At 38.2% G+C, this 18,477-nt stretch overlaps 1 protein-coding gene and 1 long non-coding RNA gene across 2 annotated transcripts in view; one reads left to right on the top strand and one right to left on the bottom strand.

Moving 5' to 3' along the window:
• The window catches only part of LOC125161668 (uncharacterized), a 33,224-nt gene extending 20,885 nt beyond the window's left edge, over positions 1-12,339 (top strand). The window contains exon 3 of the long non-coding RNA XR_007150716.1: positions 12,000-12,339. This is a non-coding gene — a long non-coding RNA (uncharacterized LOC125161668). The remainder of the gene's footprint in view (positions 1-11,999) is intronic.
• The window catches only part of TMEM131 (transmembrane protein 131), a 238,990-nt gene that overhangs the window by 203,639 nt on the left and 16,874 nt on the right, over positions 1-18,477 (bottom strand). The window lies entirely within an intron of this gene.

Here is an 18,477-nt window from a genome sequence, read left to right as displayed (position 1 = left end):
GGTACACTAACACCCCCCAATTTAGCCACAAGTCTTCACATGCCTCCATGTAGTGGTTACATGTGAATGCCAGACAAGTGAAAGTCAGCACAACAGGCCAAAAGAATTAGAGGTATGAGAAATTATGGTACTCTCAGAAAATAACAGTCATTTAGTAAGTCTGAAATTTAGGAAGTATTGGAGGAATTAGAGAAAAAGCTGGCTAGGGAAACAGAGGCTGAGTCACACCCCATGCTAAAGCCCTGGAAGTTACATGCTATTTTTCCCATTTTTCTAGTAACTTGCCCAAAACCACACAGCAGGTAAAGGACAGGGTCAGGATGAGAGCTCAGGTCTGTTTTTTCTACAAAATTCAAACTCAGGCTGCCTCTCAACAATTTTCCATAATTGGGGGGTGGGGGGAGGTTCTCTCAACAAGATTGGCTTCTTGAAGATAGAGGAATTCCATGGTGAACCATAGTACAATAACCCTTAAATTGATCATCAAAATAGCAGTTCTCAGAGCAGGGCAGGGTGGGGAGGGGGGAGGGATGGGGTTGTCCTTGGATCCCTGGATCAAATCACCTTAGTATTCAGTAAAATGGACATTCTGAGTCTACTTCTAACCTACTGAATCATGTTCTTTGGGATTGAGCCTGGGACTTTGCATTTTATGTGATACACACACAAGCTTTAGAGATTAGTGATTTAAAGGCCTTTTCAACTGAAGCTAGGTGGATGACCAGATTTGAAGGGAGTATGAAGAAAGAAAAAGGCTTAACTCAACCTCAGACATACAGGATTTGAGATAACAATGGAATATGCAAGTGAAAATGCTGATGCAGGCAGTCCCAGGATAGTATTTGAACTTGGGGAAAGAGGTCAGAACTAGAGACACTCCTGAAACAAAGATGAAAACTGAAGCTCCTAAGCTTTAAAAAGTCACCAAGAAAGAAATGGTGCAGACAGTCTATACACAGTCTATACAGTTCAGGTATAGGGTAAGTATATACAAAAGTCTATAGATTAATACAGGGCAGAACTTCCCTCAGGCAGCAACGGAGCTACTGACAGTAGAGGTGTCTGAGAAAGAAGAACAGAAAAGCACAGCATGTGTCATGGGGGCCAAGAGAGGAAGGTTTGACAATGTCAAAAGCTATCATACAGAGAAGATGGAGGGAAGGGGAAGCAAAGACTAAAATGAGCCACCAGATCTGGTCAACTGGAAGCCACCAGTAAGTCTTGAGACAGGTTTCTGACTGGCAGAGCAGAACGACTAGTTTCATGTTGATCATGCAGTACATATTTAAGTTTACTGCAATTGTCCACCTAAGTGTCTGATATTTTTTGCAGTTCAGAATCCAATCAAAGATCATGTATTACAAATAGTTGTAATGTTTCTTTAGTCTACTTTCAATCAGAACAGTCTCCTCAAAGGGGCACCTGGGTGGCTCAGTCAGTTGAGTATCTGGCATTTGATTTCAGCTCAGGTCATGATCTCTCGGTTGTGGGATTGAGCCCTGCATCCAGCTCCACACTGGGTGCGGAGCCTGCTTGGGATTCTCTCTCTCTCTTTCTCTTTGCCCCTCCCCAACCCACATGTGTACACACACACACACACACACACACACACACACACTCTCAATTAAAACATTAAAAAACAAAGAACAGTCTCCTCAAATATATTTTTTTTTTGTCTTTGGTGACATATTTTTGAAGAATCCAGACCTAGTATTTTACAGACTATCCCACAATCTTGATTTACTTTACTACTGCCACATGATTAGATACAGATTAAACATTATATAGCAGACATTGTGCATCCCATCCTAAGGCAGATATGTTGCTTTGTCTGACATTACTGGTGATGCTAAATTGGATTACTTTGTTAATACAGTATCCACCAGATCTTTCTATGAGAAAGATGACATTTTCCCTTTGAAATAACAAGTAGTATATAGGGGAGAGCATTGAGCTACTAAGCATCTAATCAACAACTTTTCACCAATGATTTTGGTATCCACTGGTGGTTCTTGACTGAATCAATTATTACCCTTGTGGTTGTAAAACAGTGATTTTCTAATTCAATCATTCCTTATATGTTTGCTACATGACATTTTTTGGTAATGTCATTTTCATTGCCTTCCACCCTTTTCATTTTTGAGGATCACTATGGACTCGTGTATTTTTCTCCCAATATAACTGACTACTGTTATTATTCTTTTTTGATGCTCAAAATGTTCCAAATTTGGTCAAGTGGAGTCCCTGCAAGCCAGACTTATTGATATGTTCCCATTAGTCCTTGAGCACATTTTTGCTTGCTGGCACACACACACACAAAAATGTTCCAGGAGCACCTTATAGTTTTCCTGTGTGAGTTCTAGATGATTTCCTGAAACAGCTTTAAAAAAGAAAGAAAAAAAGAAAAAAGACCAATTCTAATAAATATTTCAACATTAGAGGAGAAAATACTTCCTAATTAATTTTATGAGGCCAACATTATTCTGTCACAAGAAACTGACAAAAAGGTTTTATTATATTTATTTATTTTTGAGAGAGAGAGAGAAACAGGAGAGAGAGAGAGAGACATGTGTGTGCAAAGACTCGAGCAGGGGAAGGGCAGAGAGAAAGAAGGAGAGACAGAATCCCAAGTGGGCTCCATGTTGTAAGCGAGGAGCGTGATGTGGGAATGATTCCCATGAACCTTAAGATCATGACTGGAGCTGAAACCAAGAGTTAGATGTTTACTTGACTGAGCCAGCCAGGCGCCCTGACAAAAATATTTTAAAAAACTAAAACCAATATCCCCCATTAACACGGATACAAAAATGCTTAACAATGTTTTTTTACCACACTGAGACCGGCAATATATAAAAAATGAGTAACATAATGACCAAATGAGGATAATACCAAGAATGCAGTGTTGGTTAAACATTTTTTAAAAAATGCTATCACATTAGTATTTAATAGTATTAGCTATTAGTATAACATACTTAAAAAAAAATGTCTAACCATCTCAACAGATAAGGAAAAGACATTTGACAAATTCGCCCATTTGTAATGAAAACTATCCATGAACTAAGAACAGAAAGGAACTACTTCAACCTGATTATGAGCATCTATGAAAAACCTACAACCATTATCATATAAAATGGTGAAAGACTGAATGAACATCTTCCCCCTAAATTAAGAACAAGGCAAGGATGTCCATTCCTTATTCAACATTATTCTGGAAGTCTTAGCCATTGCACTGAGGCAAGGAAAAAAAGCAAAAGGCATACAGATTGGAAAAGAAGCTGTAAAACTGTTCTTATTCACAGACATGATCATGTGTGAATCCACCCAAAGTAGATGAATCCATATATGACTCTACCCAAAGAAAGGCATTAGAATTAACAAGTAAATTAATTAAGGCTGCAGGATACAGAGTCAATATACACAAATGAATTACATCTCTAACAAATGAAAAATAAAAATATAATTCCATTTATAATAGCATTCAAAAACATAAATTTAACAAAATATGTGCAATACTTTTACACTGAAAACTATAAAATACCACTTAATGAAATTAAAGGCCTAAATAAATAAAGATGCACTGTGTTCAAAGACTGAAGATTCAACATTATATTAATTCTCTCCAAACTGACTCAAATATTCAAAATTCCAGCAGCCTTTTTTTTTCTTTTTTAGGAAATTGACAACTTAAGTCTGAAATTTATATAGAAATGCAAATAAACTAAAATAGCTAAACCAATTTTTTAAAATAACAAACTTGGAGAACTTCTACTACCTCTTTTAAAGACTAATTAAAACATCTCAGTAATCAAGACCATGTGGTACTGACAAAATGACTAAATCAATGGAATAGATTTAAGAAAGCCCAGACATATACATGATTTTCAGAAAGACTGAGAAAAATTAATTATTTTCCCCCAATTAAGCAGGAAAAAGGAACAGCTAAATACCTATATGCAAGTAATGAATATTTACTCTTACCTCATAACATACACAAACATTAGGTCTGAATAGATTAGAGACCCTAAACAGAACAACTAAAATTATAATACTCTGGAAAAACACACAGAGTAGTAAATCTTTGTGAGTCTGTGGTAGGTAAAAATTGTTACAGGTCTCAAAAAGCACAGAACCTTAAATGAAAAAATTGAAAAAATTAGACTTCACTTAATTTAAAATATTTGCTCTCAAAACATACTTAAAAAATGAAAAGGCAAACAATACATTTGGAAAAAATTATGTGAAGTATGATAATAAATATGATATTAAATAAATGATAAAAATATAATACATAATAAAATTAATAAAATATTACCTATATATCTGATAAAAGAATCATATGCAGAATATTAAAGAATTTATAAAAGCTAATAAGACAAGTCAATAAAAAAGAGGAAAAGATTTAACTAAAAACATTACAAAAGATCTATAAATAGTCTAGAACCACATGAAAAGATTCTCATATCATTAGCTATGAGGCAAAAGCTAATTAAAACCATAATGAAATACCACCACACATGCACTAAATGACTGACAACACCAAGTGGGCAAGGACATACAGCAAGAACAACTGGAACCCTAATGTGCTACTGGTGACGGTTTGGTCATTTCTTATAAAGGTAAATATGATCTTACCAAACACTCAATCCTACTCCTAAGCTATTTACTTACAAGAGATGAAAATATTTGTTTAAAAAAATGAATAACGCTTTTATTTGGATGTTCATAAAAACTTTAATGGTAATAGACCAAAACATGAAACCACCAAAATGTCCATTAGTTGGTGAATAAATTGTAGTATATCCTTATAATGGATCACTACTCAGCAATAAAAAGAAACAAACTACTACTATACGTGCAACATGAATGAATACCAAAATCATTACGCAAAGTGAAACAAGTCAAAGTCATTATGCAAAGTGAAACTGCAGTATGATTCCCTTTATATTAAATTCTATAAAAGGCAAAACTATGGTGACAGAAAACAGATCAGTGGTTGCCTGGGGCCAGTATGAGAGGAAGGCATTGACTGCAAAGAGGCACAAGGGAACTTTTTGAGATGGTGCAAGTGTCACGTATTACTCCAGTGGTGGTTTCATAACTGGGCATGTTTGTGAAACTAATCAAAGTATACACTTTAAACTGGTGAAGTTTACTGTACACAAGTTACACTTTAGTAACGCTGGTTAAAACATGAAAAAAAGAAAGCTGGCACAAGTTCAATAAAGTTTATTCACTGTTGTAGGTACATATTATTCCAGCCATACATGCTGTAAATACCCCTCAGGCATACAACTGTCACCTAGTTTTGTCTTTTATTATCACCTATACAGTAAGGGGAAAGGAAAAGAGGCATGTTGCTTAATTTTTTTTAAGGTCTCAGGAAGTAGCTTAAAAAATTTTAAGATTGCTAAAACAATTTGATTTTCACTTTAAAGACCAAAAAAAAATTTTTATACTACATCATGTATTGCATACTTCTATGCAAATGTATTGTGGTAAATTTCTGTTAGAAGTTAAAAATTTTTTAGATTGGATACGGGATGATCTAATATTTGAAAGTGTTATCTTTTCAAATAGAAACATTTTCCTCAATCCAGTTTTCTGACCCACAGGCTTACATAAAGTGGCATAGGTACATTAATGTTTTACGACACTGCAACCTGCCTCCCAGAAAACTGGCAAACCAAGCTTTCACATTCTGGAATGTTCTGCCAATAGGACAGTAGCAATCCCTACACACCCATTACTGTAACACAGCTCAGGCAAAGGTCTCTTTTTCTTTCTCAATCAGAACTCCTATGTCCCCAGGAAAAAGAAATAAAGGAGACCACCTCTAAAAGTTCCAAACACTTCTCCAAAATTTAGGAAATTGGGAGAATTGTTATGGCATTCTACTGGGTTTATTCAAGGCTGATCCTTGACCTCTATTTCCTTGCAATTTTGCTCATGTCACTTTCTATTACTTAAACTGGTATGCAAGTCGCACACCTCCCGTTTAGAGTAAATTCAATCCTACTGCAATTATAGTTTGGGGAATATAGTTAGGGAAGAAGTCAATATTTTCTATAATTTCCTTAAAATACTCAAATAATTCTTGCTGAGGAAAGCAAAAATCAGATGTAGCTATGAATGGAGCTTGTTTAATACACAGTTAAAAAATAACGTCCTTGACTAAGTCAACCCTACTATAACCAGATTGTTACATCCTTATACTATACCTTTACTTTGACAGAAAAACATATAAAAAAACTACATCTGCTAAATGCCACACACTGAGCACTGAACTAGACAATTTGCATGCACTATTCTTATTTAATCCCAACAAATCCTCAGAAGATATTAATCTCTAAAATAGGGAAACATTATCAAATGATTAAGATTATTAAAAACATGCTATTAACCACACTCAGGAAAATTTGGGAAAACACTGACATACATAATCTTTAAGCCCCAGTCTCCTCTAAAATATGCATGCATTTCCTGTTATAACAGGCACTATTGTAGAGTACCTGGCATATAATAGCCACCACTTACTTACTAAGTACCTACTATCAAGACTATTTATGGGCTACTCACATGCACCAACTAGAAACCAGGAATGATGAATGTGGACGGTGTGACAAGTCCTGTGACTGGGCATCAACTCATCTGATTTCCCAAACAGCATTGATTGTTTAAAAATTCCCTAGTGTAATGAAAATTACTGCTTCTGGAAATATGAAGATTCTCCAGTGAATTTAGATTTGTAAGCTGGCTTACCCCTAGACAGGCAAACTTCAAAAACTAGCTTCTAGTTTTCTCTAGTCTGCCATGGAGAAATGATCTAAATACAATTCTGAAATTCACATAAAGGCAGAAATAGATGGCATTAGACAAGTTTCGTAGTGCGGCTCTTTCAACCACATCTAAAAATTTAAGTGAGTAGACAAAAAACAGTAATGTAAGGATAATCCAGTAAAAGAATAAGCAGAACCTAGAGAAAAAAATTAATCAGAAGCAAAATTAGAACTTAAAGAAAACTTCACATGTGACACTAACAAATTTTTAAAATTTAAATTGCCATCATTAACTTGACAGGGCTAGCTATATTTTTCCTGGCCATAAAATACATTTCTATCATAGATATCTAACGTCAATCTGTCTGATTACTAAAGCTGACACAATGCATACACCAAACATGTAAACCTGGCAAAGTAGAGTGGTTGCTCACTGCAACATAATTCAGCAGATGTTAAACTTGCACAGTATCTGGCATTCAACTCTGATGAAGTCTTTCTGGGGCGGTTAATAAGGTCTGGGAGAGGCAATTCACTTAACTACCTGATATTTTACTTTAAGAGAACCCTTTTTAAATTTTCTTCTTTCTTCCACTTTTCAAATATAACTACTTAAATGTCCTGATCTTAAAAGTACTCTGGGAAAGCAGAGTACAATACCAAAAAAAAAAAAAAAAGTATCAACTACTTGAGGACAGGAATCACCTCTTACTTGTCTCTGAGGCCTCAGTGATCCAATGTCTGACATACTACCTGGCCTTCAATAAATGTTTGTTGAGCTGAATACATGGAATACCTTCAGTCCAAGGAGTCAGCGTGGTCCAACTGAAAACAAATTGCAATCTGGCTAGGTATTACACAAGCAGTCCAGATTGAAACACAATATGAATATGTAAGGACAACAAGAGCTAGCACTAATCTAGCACTTACTACATGCCAAGCCCTACAGATGATCTCATTTGGTCATCTAGAAGGTAGGTACTCCTAATATCCTTATCAAAACATATCAGAAAGCTGTGGCATGCCAGCTGGATAACCACCTCCAGGTCACCATGGAAGTGGTATTCCAAGCTACCTATATGTTTAATCTCTACAGGGAGATAGGAAGCCAAGGCTCCACGCAAGACTGATCACTTATCAGGAAGACAGGAGCTTGCTCTGACCAAACTTTTTCCAGGAGTGTTCATAGGTCTAAATGCAGACACACCTACTCACCACTTGAAACAAACAAAAAAGGCACATGGATGGGTGGCAGGGGTGAGTCAAATGGAACTATGAAGCAGTGTTTTGACTCACTGTAAAACTGGGTTATGTGGATCCAGACCTAACATCATTACTACTATTGTTCTCTCCATTATATAAACTGACCAACATAACTTTATTTATACAATCAACCTAAGTCCTTCCTGTGGGCACACAACCTTGATACATATCTTCAACCCTACATTGTAATTTGTTTATGCCTGCCTCTCTAACAGAAATTCTTAGAAGTTTCTAAGTCTTACTCATAAACATACTCCCAGAGCTCCGCAGTGTACTCAGTAAATACTGGGTGCATGAGAGAAGCAAAGTAATAGATAACAGGAAGTATAACAGCACAGTGTGTAAATTTATTCACACGTGACTACAGAATGTAAGGCTTGAGATGGTTCCATTTATTTAAATTCCCTGGGTACAGACCAACTGGCAGAAAGGAGAAGGGAATAAAAAATCAAAATATGAAGATCACATAGAAATAAGGAATTTTAATAGATAATTAACAAATTATCTATAATTAAAAATTATACACTCACTATTCTGAAGCTTACAATGGGGAATTTTTCAAGAGGGTTGATATTGAAGGAGAGATGGTGTTGGTAGATTTACTAAGCACCCTCAAACCAAAAGTTTAGACTCCTCAACACTGCATAAAATATTTTCAATTTAATCTAAGAGGAAAAAGACTAAGTAACTTGTCGAAGGTCACAGGGCTAGTTAAATACTAGAGACTCAATGCTTTTTTTTTTTTTTTTTTTATCAAACCATGCTGTCTTCCCACATAAAACATCCTGTTGAGATATCTTACCCAATTTTTAGCATTTTTTTAAGGTGGGGGGAAGGGAAGAGGAAAAAGGAAACCCCAAACTCCCTCTTTGAGGCATACACACATCATGACAAAGCTACAGTGTCGAGCCTAAGACCCAAAAATAGGTTACCTAGTCCGAGCAAGGTCAGTTCACAATGTGTTTGCTTACTTAAGGACCCCAAAAGCTTTATTCAAAGCTAAACCTTTGGTTTCTAAGGAAGAAATGATCCTGATAAGAAATGTGCACACTGGATCACACCGAATGTCTTTTCTCATGGTTCCCAATGAAGGTCTACTGCCTCCCGCAACAACCCTAGTACACTTATTCCTGCCCAAAGCAACTGGCTTATCCTGGGCAACCACTTGTAACCCATAATTCAGATGTCTGCAGGCCTGCTCATCCTACTGTGCTGGAGGCTCGTGTGGGGCCAGAAGTGTGTCTTTAGCTTTCTAGACCTAGGGTAGGATAGAGCACTAAATAAATAAAAATTAAAGAATTAATTTATCAGTATTCAGCCTAGTCTGGTGACCTCGTCTGGTGAGGTATGACTACCAGATAAAGGCTCACAGGGTCTGCGTTTATAAAAATAATAATAATAAGGGGTGCCTGGGTGGCTCAGTCAGTTAAGTGTTCAACTCTTGGTTTCGGTTCAGATCATGATCTCACGGTCTGTGCGTGCAAGCTCCGCATCAGGCTCTGCGCTAAGAGTGTGGAGCCTGCTTGCAATTCTGTCTCTGTCTCTCTCTGCCCCTCCCCTACTCTCTCTCAAAAATAAAAAATAAACATTAAAAAATACTTTAAAAAAATAATAATCAATGTTGTGTTTTAAGTATTCACATTTTGAGAAACGAACATAAAGTTCTGAGGTAAACACAGGGATGGTCATGAACTCACCCAGTGTGTAATTCAATTTTCAAATGAGTCAAGATTTTCTGAGCACTTGCTGTGTGCCATGCACCATGCAGATAACATAGGTGCTCTTATCTCTCCATAATGAGGTCTCTAAGAACCAACCAGTTCTACCCTCAGAAGGAAGATGCTCAGACGAAAACATAAATCGTCAGACAGTATGCCAAGCAGTGTTGGCATATGCCTGCAGGGAAGACTGTGCAAAGCAAGAGTGACTCCTAGCAGCTTCTACTTGTCTGTGTGAAGACAGAGACCTGACCACAGCAAGCTTCTCAGCTGCCCTCATAAGAAGGATCCCTTCCCCAACTCACTACCCAAGTCAATTATGTTTGTTTTAGGAGATCATCTGCTTTACTTATTTTTGAGAGAGAGCATGAGTGAGGGAGGGGCAGAGAGAAAGGGAGACAGAATCCCAAGCAGGCTCCTTGCTGCCAGCACAGAGCCCAATGAGGGGCTCGATCTCACAAACTGTGAGATCATGACCTGAGCCAAAATCAAGAGTCGGACGCTTAACCGACTAAGCCACCCAAGCTCCCCCCAAGCCAGTTTTCTAAGACACAGCCTTCCCATCAGAACAAGAAGGATATGGCAAGTTAGGTTACATAGCTGACCTAACTCACTAAAGCACAATTTGTTGATATGTTATGACTACTGAGAATGTATAAGACTTTTATTTTCAAGACTTTTATTATCAGAGTACAAAGGCTCTGAAGAGAAATCATCCTGTACAGTGATGCATATCTTAAGCCCCCTAAAGATACCCTGGGGGTGGGTGGTAGTGGGGGAGGCTAGAGACCATTTTTTTTTTTTTAATCACCAGTTTCTTCCAGGCCCCAGGCCAAGCTCCCTTGCTTAGGTCTTTCACCCTATCCCCAACACCTCCTTCCAAAGTTCTCTCTGCTAGAATTACCTCTTTCCTCCCCTAACTCTGCAGACACTAATGCCTATCTCATGTTTTTGAAAACTTTACCTTTTCAGAATCTAACTAATGATACTTTTAGGCCTGCTCTGTTATCTTCAAATGTATCTTTCTGTGCTGATGCTCCTCTACCCAGGCTGCTATCCCAAGGTCTTGGAGCACTAATTCTGCAATGGCTCAGAAACCTACCTACACACCCATCTGGCAAAGATTATCAGCATATCACTGTATACAACCTGATCCAATTTAAAAAAATCTGATGCGGGAAGAATCTAGAGGTACAGAACCACTAAGCTGAAAGCCAAAGCCAAACACCTTTTCCCACAAGTAGCTGGTATCCACCATGGGCTTTCACTTACAAAGTACGACACTGGACTAGCTGGTTCACCATAGTAATACAAAATCGTTTATTTCTCTAAATTTTACTCATTGCCTTTCACAACAGCATGTCCTGATGCTGAGTTGTGTAGGGACCCCAGGTTAGCAGTCAGCCTCCACAAACCAAGACCCTGGCAACATTCCATTCCATTCTCACTGTTGACTAAGAATTGCTTTAATAGTGATGCTATAGCCAGTAAATAAATGTTTCCAGGGGCCGGTGCCTGGGTGGCTCAGTCGGTTGAGCATCCAACCGATTTCAGCTCAGGTTATGATCCCAGGGTCATGGGACTGAGCCCCATGTCATCAGGCCCCACGCTGACCATGGAGCCTGTCTAAGATTCTCTCGCTCTGCTCCTCTCCCCCACTCATGCTCTCTCTCTTAAAAAAAGAAAGAAAAGAAAAGAAAAAAGCAAAATTCTCAGGAATGTGCTGCTGTGAACTAGAAGTAGGAAATATGAGACATCTTCCAGGAGAATCTGCTTAGGAAAAATTGCTTGCCAATTGAAATCAGCATGGAATGGAATGCAAAATTTGCCTATATGATTAAAATAAAAACACAACAACCTTAAAGAAATGGCTACCTCTTTGAGGTATGTCCTTAGGATTACCTTGCCCCCAAGGAACTGCTTGGGAGGGAGCAAGAGACAAAAGAAGCTCCAGGCACAGTTCCTTTCCTGAGATAAAAGGGGCAGGAAGATGTAAACAGAGTCACAGGCCAAAGGAAACAGCATAGAAGGAAGTATTCTCTAAAGATATCAAGAACTAACATTTGAGTACCTATGTAAAGTGCCTAACAACTCTGTTAAGAATGTGTATGCCCATTTTATAGCTGAGAAAAGTCCACAAGTAAATAACTTGTCCCTTGGACACACACAGCTAGTAAATGATAAACTAGTATGTGAAGTGAAGTCATCCATCCACAAAGCCTTGAACTTGTCTATTTACCAGGTACCAGACCTCAGTCAGAAGCCAGCCAGATGGGAGAAGTGGTGCTCAGCCAATTGGGGTCCAGGTCCCAGAACTGTGGCCAGAAGACGATAACAACCCCAAGTCTTTTCCTGCAACAAGGACAAAGTGCTGAGCTCTTCGGCCAACTTCTTACTGGTCTGCCATGCTGAGCACACGGAAATCACATCCACCCAGGGGTGTGCCAGTGGCAGCAAAATAGAAGAAAGCAGCAGCTAAAGGCTTCATTGACAAATGTCCCTGGCTCAACTGTGTGGTGTAAAAACTGGTCCTACTGACCTTCAACTGTGCTTGGTCATATAAAAGCCTGGTTTGTTTTTAATGCAGGGTGGGGGGAAGGGGTGGTGGTAATAAAGAATGATTAAAATCTGCTTTACCATTCTGCACTATTAATTGTTTTGAGCCTTGACTTCTGGCTTAAATCGTATAAAGAAACATTGTATTAAACTACTTTAGAATTTCATCAACAAGTATATAGACATATGAGGAATATGGGAGCCACAACACAAAGACAGCTGTGGAAGGGAAAGTGAAATTTAATCACTCAGAGCTGCTGAACATAAATTACTCAGTCAATATTAAGTACACATAACCCTTCCCATAGAACTACGGGTAAAGGTCAGGGAGAAGATCATGGGTCTGCAACACTGACGTTTGTCAAAGAATACTGAAACGGTTGACATGTGGGAGGTGACACTGCTAAAGACCTAATAGGAAAAGAACACACACAAGGACTTCCCAGCTGCTCCACGTGATAAACTACCACAAAGCACAAGAATAACTGTGATGGAAGGGAGAGAGGGGTAATACATGATTTTAAGAGAAAAAAATATTAAAATACAAAGAAGATTAACATCGGTCTAAAATTACATTTGTGGCAATAAATCAACTTCAAAGCTTGGGAAGTTTCTATAGACTGCCAGATATAATGGGCTCAAAAATTCTCAAATCACTACCTTGTGAAATAATCTATAAAAATTAAGATCTAAGGGGCGCTTGGGTGGCTTGGTTGGTTGAGGGATCAACTCTTGATTTCAGCTCAGGTCATGATCTCATGGTTTAGGAGACTGAGCCCTGCGATGGGCTCTGCAACAACAGCAGGAGCCTGCTTGGGATTCTCTCTCTCCCTCTCTCTCTCTGACCCTCCCCGGCTCATTCTATCTGTTTGTCTGTCTCTCTCTCTCTCTCAAATAAACATTTTTTAAAAAGGCAGATTTACAGTTTCATTGTTTTTAATAGTATTTTTTATTTTATTTTTTACTTTTTTAATGTTTATTTATTTTGAGAGAGAGAGAGAGACAGCATGAGCTGGGGAGGGGCAGAGAATGAGAGGGAGAGAGAGATCCCAAGCAAGATCCATGGGGTCATTGCAGAGCCCAATGCAGAGCTCAATCCCATGAACTGTGAGATCATGACCTGAGCTGAAACTAAGAGTTGGATGCTTAACCAACTGAGCCACCCAGCTACTCTTCTAATAATATTTTTTAACATGCACAGGTTAAGAAGAAAATCCTTTAATATATCATTTTTCTTCACTGGAACAAAAAAGAAAAATGTCTAAAGCAAAGGAAAAGGATGCTGAAAGCCATCTATCAGCGGCAGGTAGAATAACATCCTCCCACCCCCTAGATGTTCACATCCTAATCTCAGGACCCTGTGAATATGTTAGGTCACAAGGCAAAAAGTTGCAGATAGAATTAAGATTGCAATCAGCTGACTTTTTAAAATATTTATTTATTTTTATTTTGAGAGAGAGAGAAAGAGAGACAGAGACAGTGAATGAGCAGGGGAAGGGCAGAGAGAGAATGCCAAGCAGGCACTGCACTGTCAGCACAGAGCCCCACGTGGGGCTCGATCTCACAAACCTGTGAGATCATGACCTGAGCCAATATCAAGAGTCAGACACTTAACTGAGTGAGCCACCCAGGTGCCCACAATCAGCTGACTTTAAAATAACAAGATTATTCTGGATTATCTAGATAACAAGAAGGAAGCAGAAAGGGGAGGACGAGAGACATGGCAGCATAAGAAAGACTTGGCCACCTGAAACGAATATAACACTATATGTTAGCTACACTGGAATTAAGATAAAATAAAATTAAAATTAAAAAAAGAAAGAACTTGGCCAGATATTGCTGGCTTTGAAAACAGAAGAAAGGGCCACAAGGCCTCTGGAAGCTTAAAGAGTCAAACAGATTCTCCCCTAGAGCTTCCAAAAAGGACACAACCCTACCAACACCTTGATTTTAGCCCATGGGATCCATTTCAGACTTCTGATATCTAGAACTATAAGGTAATAAGTGTTGTTTTAAGCCACTAAGCTTGTGGTTACTTATTAAAGCAGTAACTGGAAACTAATACACACCCTGATATTAATTACCAAACTGTTTTCTGTAGCAAGAGGTTCAGGAACAACACCTGAAAATAACAATGTTGGCTATACTGAAGAATAATAACTGATACAGAGATCTAGACTTCTGCTTCTGGGCATGATGGCACAGCAAGGGCCATAAATACCCTCCTACCAGAAACAACCAAGCAGTCAGACAAAATGCATGAAATGACAGTTTTCAGACCCTACGTATCAGTTAATGAAGGACAACAATCCCGAAGATATGGGAAACAAACAAGGTGAACCCTATGACTGCCCCAACTTACTACCAGGAGAGAGTTAGACCACAGTGCAGGCAGGGGAAACTGATAGAGCCTGGTGGACTGTCTGGGTTGTTGAGACAGAGTTGAGAGTCTAAGGAAACCAAGGTAGTTGACAGTTCATAGGACAGAGTACCAGAAATAACAGCCCTACACAGAGAACACTGGAGAATCACAGAGGGTGTCCACTGAATACCAGCAAAATCCTGATAAGCACATGTATGTGAAGTAACTACCTAAGGCTGGGGAAAAGACATCCAAAAGGATTAGAAGGACCAGCACCTGGTGCTCACACAGAGCCACTTATGGTGCCTGTTCCCACCAGTCAAACTGGAAAAACCTATAATTCATGAGATATGGACTAGAGTACTCATTAAAGTCTTGCCTCAGCTGTGGGGAATTTTCAGTCCTAGACTAAGCACTGCTCCAAACCCACCTAACAAATCTGAAAAGCAAGACCCAAAAAAGATCAAGCTGTTCCCAAGTAACTTAATTGCATCTTAGAACAAAGCTCAAGAATAGTTCTAGGAATTCAAAAATATACCAGCCAACAACAAAATAAAATTCACAACATCTGGCATTCAATTACAGGTTAGTGAGCAAAGAGATAAGAAAACATGAACCAGGGCACCTGGGTGGCTCAGTCGGTTAAGCAACTGACTCTCGATTTTGGCTCAGAGATAGAGCCCATGTCAGGCTTCAGGGGGGCATGGAGCCTGCTTGAGATTCTCTCCCTCTGTCCCTCCTTGCCTACCACATGCACAGGCAAGAACTCTCTCAAACAACAAACAAAAACCAAAATGAAACATGAACCAAAAGGAGAATAATCAATTGAAACCAATCTAGACTTGGCACAAAAGTTAGAATTACTTAACAAAAGAGGCTTTATAAATGTGTTCCACATGTTCTAAAAGGAGAGAAATAAAACATATAAAAAAGACTGAAACTATACTTCTAGAGATGAAAACGACAATGTGTGAGATGACAAATACACTTGATGTATGTTGGCTAACTTGACAATAAATTATATTTTAAAAAAATTTTTAATAAAAAATTACAAAAAAAAATCTTAGTGGAAATCAATATAAAGAAACAAAAGAAAGAAACACCAAAAGCTGGTTCTGAGCAAAATACTAAAATTGACAAACTTCTGAACAGAATGATCAAGAAAAAAGAGAGAAGACACAAATTATATCAGGAATGAGAGAGGTGTCACCACTTCAGATTCTACAAATATTTAAAAAATACTAGAACATTATGAACAACCTTGTTGATAAATGTGACACCTTACACAAAATGGACGCAGTCTTGAGAAGACTTTAATTACCAAAGCTCAGTCAGAAAGAGATAACTTGAATAGTCCTAATCTTAAAAATTGAGATTGTAGTTTAAAATCTCCCCACAAAGAAATTCCAAGCCCAGATGGTTTCAATTCTTAATTCTTATCACACATTACACGAAAAATACACCAACTCTATATAGACTCTTGAAAAAAATTAAAAACGAAAAAATACCTCTCAACGAATTCCATGAGGCCAGCATTACCAAAAGCAGAGGCTTTATAAGAAAACATAACACTATCTCTCATGACCATAGACATAAAAATTCTAAACGAAATATTAGACACCCCACCCCCCAAATCCAATAATACATTACAAGGATAATACATCATGATCAAGTAAGAAACTCAAGGCTGGTAATTCACCATATTAACAGCCTAAAAAAGGACCCTCAAGGGCCACAGAAAAACAATTTGAAAAATTCAACACCTATTCCTGTTAAAAACCCTCATCAAACCAGATACAAAAGAGAACTTCCTCAACCTGAGTAAGGGTATCTGAAAAAGGTGCAGCTAAAACCACACTTAATGGTGAAAGACTGAATGTTGTCCCCCTAAGATGAGGTAGGTACAAGATAGGGATGTTCACTCTTACTATCTCTGTTAAACACTGTCCTAGAGGTTTCAGCCAGTACAATCAGGCAACAAAAATAAAATGTGTCCAGACTGGAAAAGGGGAGGTAACATTGTCTTTATTTGCAAACATAATGATCTATAGAGAAAATATAATGGAATCTATAGAAAAGCTATAGAACTAAAGGTCAGTTTAGGAAGATTACAGAAGATAAGATCAATAGACAAATATTCAATTCATTTCTATATATTAGCAAAAACAATAACAACTGAATTAAAAAAATACCATTTAGAATAATATTAAAAATATAAAACAATGGAGATAAATCTGATAAAAGATCTAAAAAGACTGTTACACTGAAAACTATAAAATATTACTAAGAAAACTTAAAGACCTAAACACATAAAATTTCCCTTGTTCAGAAGACTAAATATTAATATGTCCATTCTCCTCCAATTGATCATACACTTAACACAATCCCAATCAATATCCCAGCAGTCTTTGTTACATAAAGTGATAATAAGACTCACATTCTTTTTTTTTTTTTTTTTCAACGTTTATTTATTTTGGGGACAGAGAGACAGAGCATGAATGGGGGAGGGGCAGAGAGAGAGGGAGACACAGAATCGGAAACAGGCTCCAGGCTCTGAGCCATCAGCCCAGAGCCTGACGCGGGGCTCGAACTCACGGGCCGCAAGATCGTGACCTGGCTGAAGTCGGACGCCTAACCGACTGCGCCACCCAGGCGCCCCAAGACTCACATTCTTAAGGAAATGTGAAGGACCTACAATAGGCAAAGACAACTCTGAAAAAGAAGAACAAAGTTGGAGGACTAAACTATCTGTTTCAGTAATTATTATAAAGCTACAGTAGTGAAGACAGTGTGGTTCTGGCACCTAGATAGACAAACAGATTATTGGAACAAGAGACCAGATATAAACCAATACATGCATAGGCAACTGATTTTCAACAACTGCACTGACTATGCAGTAAGAAAAGAACAGCCTTTTCAAAAAATGGCACTAGAACTGGATATCCATATACAAAAAAGTGAACTTGGATCCATACTTTGTCCCACATGTAAAAACTAACTCAAAATGGACCACAGATCTAAATGGAGTACCTAAAACTATAAAACTTCTAGAAGAGAACACAGGAGAAAATTTTTGATACCTTGAGTTAGGCAAAGATTTAGATATAATACCAAAAACATAATCTATTAAACAACAACTTGATAAACTGGAACTTAATCGATTAAAAACTTCTCTTCAAAAGACACCTCTTAAGAGAATGAAAATACAAGCCACAGACTTGGAGGAAATCTTTGCAAACATATACCTCCAGAGGACTTACAGCCAGGATATATAAGGAATGCTCAAATCTCAATTAGAAAACCAATAATGGGGCATTTGGGTGGCTCAGTAGGTTAAGCATCTGACTTGATTTTGGCTCAAGTCGAATAATCTCACAGTTCATAAGTTCGAGCCCCACACTGGGCTCCTCACTGACAGTGCAGAGCCTGCTTTGGATTTTCTCTCTCCCTCTCTCTCTGCTCCTCCCCCACTTATGAATGCTCTCTCTCTGAAAATAAACTTAAACAAAAACAAAAACAAAAACAAAAACAAAAACAAAACAGGGGCACCGACTTAGGCGTCCGACTTCAGCTCAGGCCATGATCTTACAGTTCGTGAGTTCGAACTCTACATGGGGCCCTGTGCTGACAGCTCAGAGCCTGGAGCCTGCTTCAGATTGATTCTGTGTCTTCCCCCCCCTCCCCGCCCCTCCCCTGCTCTCGCTCTGTCTCTCTCTCTCTCTCTCTCTCTCTCTCTCTCCCCTCCCTCCCTCAAAAATAAAAATTAAAAAAAAATAATGCAATATAGACATGGGCAAAAGAT

Source organism: Prionailurus viverrinus, chromosome A3 (genome assembly GCF_022837055.1).
Source record: "Prionailurus viverrinus isolate Anna chromosome A3, UM_Priviv_1.0, whole genome shotgun sequence".
NCBI lineage: Eukaryota > Metazoa > Chordata > Mammalia > Carnivora > Felidae > Prionailurus > Prionailurus viverrinus.
The sequence above is the reverse complement of the archived record's forward strand: the minus strand, read 5'-3'. Positions and strand labels throughout refer to the sequence as shown.